The 3,111-nt window shown below is 33.8% G+C and overlaps 1 long non-coding RNA gene across 2 annotated transcripts in view; it reads right to left on the bottom strand.

Annotated features, from left to right (window-relative positions):
- Positions 1-2,534: 2,534 nt before the first annotated feature.
- LOC145112415 (uncharacterized) overlaps positions 2,535-3,111 on the bottom strand; it is a 1,985-nt gene continuing 1,408 nt past the window's right edge. For both annotated transcript variants that reach the window (XR_013710523.1, XR_013710524.1), the window contains one exon: positions 2,535-2,748. This is a non-coding gene — a long non-coding RNA (uncharacterized LOC145112415). The remainder of the gene's footprint in view (positions 2,749-3,111) is intronic.

Raw genomic sequence — 3,111 nt, 5'->3', positions numbered from 1 at the left:
AGGTCATTCAAGGAATTCACAAAATAAAATCCAAGGAAGATTCATGTCTAGCTAATCGATCGAGCATTGGTGTTTGGAAGAATATTGCCTCGATTGATACAGAACTAAGGAAGGTAGATGTGTCGATGGAGGTTATTATGAAGAAAAAAGTAAATAAAGGTGACAAGACATTGTTTTGGCTAGACAGATGGATTGGGAATGAAACATTAAAGGTAGCATTTCCGAACCTGTACGATTTGGAAAAGAAAAAAAAAGATGTACAGTGGAAGATAGAGTGAAGCCCACTGGATTAGAATGGAATTGGAAGACTACTCCAAATATCACCGATCTTACAGCCATTTGTTCATCATTGGGTCAATTTCGGCCAACAACAGATGAAGACAAATAGAGATGTGTTCTAACGGGAGATGGTAGATATCATGTTGACATAGTCAGGCATTTGATCGACAGGCCAAAAGATCCAGAACCTCACGTCAAAGTTGAATGGATAAAAGAAGTCCCCATCAAAGTTCTTTGCTTCATTTGGCGAGCAAGTCTTGGGAGGATACCAGCAGCTACAGAACTATCCAAGAGAGGTGTAACGTTAGAATCAATCCAATGTGGACAATGTATGGAGGTGGATGAAAGTCCAGATCACATTCTGCTCACTTGTCCTTTTGCGAAGACTATTTGGGAATGGTTTTGGAGATGGTGCAACATGCCTACCTTTCAATTTAACACAGTAGCTGATTTAATTGAGTATGTATCACAGCAGGGAAGTCACAGGAAGAACAGGAAGGTCTTGATCAGCCTATGTTATGGTACACTCTGGGAGATTTGGAAGGCTAGGAATGGGAGGCTATTCAAAAAATTGCCAACTACTCCCCCCAAAGGTTGCTGATAACATCCAATCGATGGTATACATGTGGTTGAAATACACGAGCTCGGCAAAGATATGTGAATGGGCTATTTGGTGCTCATGCCCTTTTAATTAATTGAACTCCAATGTAATGCAGTAGGTGATGATAATGATGTAAACTGAAACTCTATTTTCCCTGCTAGCTCCTTGCTAGTCGGGATATCTTTGTTTTTTCCTTTTTACAATTAATATATTTGCCGGTTACAAAAAAAAGCCATATGAATTAACAAAACCATGGCTAAGTTGTTTTGAGAAAATCGTGACTAAACCTCGTTTTTGTAATAGTATTTGGAACTTGTCCTAGGGATTTTAGGGAGTCTGAGAGTAGCATTAAGATTCTCTAGAGTGTCTAATATTCCTAGAAAATTCAATGAATATTTTTATACGAAAGTATAAGATGTGTAAAAAGGTTGTAAACTACTCTTTATTATAACTTGGTTATCGTTGTTTTGTCTCTTACCTCAATAAAATTGTTGAACCAAATAATTATAATCAAGCTTGTTCTGATCCTAATTGGATTCGATGAATGAATGAAGAAATGGAGGCCTTATATACAAATCGAACTTGAGTACGTACTAAACTCCCTATTGGCTGCAAACCAACAGGGTATTGTGGGTATACAAGATACTATGCAACGTTAATGGTGACCGTCATAAAGATAGGTTATTGGGTAAAACGTATAATCAATGTGAGGGTATGGATTTTAATGAAATGTTTTCACTTATTGGTAAGCTTATTATTGCTATATGTTTAATTTTTATTGTAATAAATTATCGTTGGACATTATATAAGTTGCATGTTAATACTACCTTTCTATATGGAACTATAAATGAAGATGGGTATATGTTTTTTTTTTCATATATTACTTTTTTTTAAATGAAACTAGAGTGTGTAAATTTTAAAGCCATTATATGGACTAAAATAGGGTCCACCAAAATGGAATCAAAAAGTAACTTCATTTTTTAATTGGTTATGGTTTTCAACAAAGTAAGAATAATTACTCTTTATATACTTTAGTAAAGGATGGTTATCGTAACACATGTTTCTTATAGCTTATATATTAAGAAGGGTGTAATACATTTATTAGTTGAATAAAGGGTTAAGTCATGTATTTTGCTAAAGTATATGAAAGGTGAATGGAAAACATGTGATTTATAACCTTTTGTATCGCTACTAGAAAACTAGGGCAATAGCTACGGCACAATCCGTATGTATTCCGTAGGTATAAGGCAATACCTACGGATTTGCTACGGAAAAAGGCATGTAAAATAAATGCCCGTGGGAAATTTATACCTACGGATTTGCTACGGATTAGCTACGGAATAGCTACGTCCTATTCCGTAGGTATAATACCTACAGATTAGCTATGGAAACGAATTGCTACGGAATGCCTATGGATTGCCGACGGGTGTGAAGTTTGACTGAAATTGACTATTTTCCTACGGAACAGTTTAGCTACAGATTTCCTACGAATTAACGACGGATTTCAAGTTTGACAAAAAGTGACTTTTTTCCTACGGAATACCTACGGACCTATTTAGCGACGGATATTCCGTTAGAAATCCGTCACTAAATTAGTAAAAAAAACTAAAAAAATTCAGTTTTTTCTGCTTAAAATGCACAAGAAAAAACACAATACATTAAATTTATAAAAAATTATTACTCAGCCACAAAACTAGTAAACATTACAATATATGTTTTTGGTTATAGCATTGTACTTTGCATTTACTCAATTTATTTCATAAAAATAACTTAAATACAAACCAATACAATTCATACAAATACAATACATTTGAATGTATTATCCTACTTTGTACAAGATATAGCTCTTAAACCCTTGGTTGAAAGACCTGTAATAAAATCAAAATCCCAGATTCAATACATGAGTTAATTACAAAATAAAGGAAATGTAAAAAACAAAAAACTGTAGAGAATAGCAACGTGCTTTACTCCCGCTGCCAATTTGGGTAATGCGCTTTAATTTTTTTTCCCATTAGAGCTACATACTTATGTATTTGACCAACAATTGCATTGATTTCAATAATTTATTTATAGAATCCTAACTATATTTCTTTTATGGATAGAAGTTACTAGTCAAGTTGTTTTCAACCCTTTATAGCATCATACTTTAATTTCATCATATTGCATTACAATAGATTTGGCATGCATTGGATTATTAAGACATTAAGATAACATGTTCACAATTTGAAAAC

The sequence above is a fragment of the Lactuca virosa genome, chromosome 5 (assembly GCF_052849685.1).
Source record: "Lactuca virosa cultivar CGN04683 chromosome 5, Lactuca_virosa_CGN04683_v6, whole genome shotgun sequence".
Taxonomy (NCBI): domain Eukaryota; kingdom Viridiplantae; phylum Streptophyta; class Magnoliopsida; order Asterales; family Asteraceae; genus Lactuca; species Lactuca virosa.
This window is presented reverse-complemented; position numbering and strand designations above follow the sequence as displayed.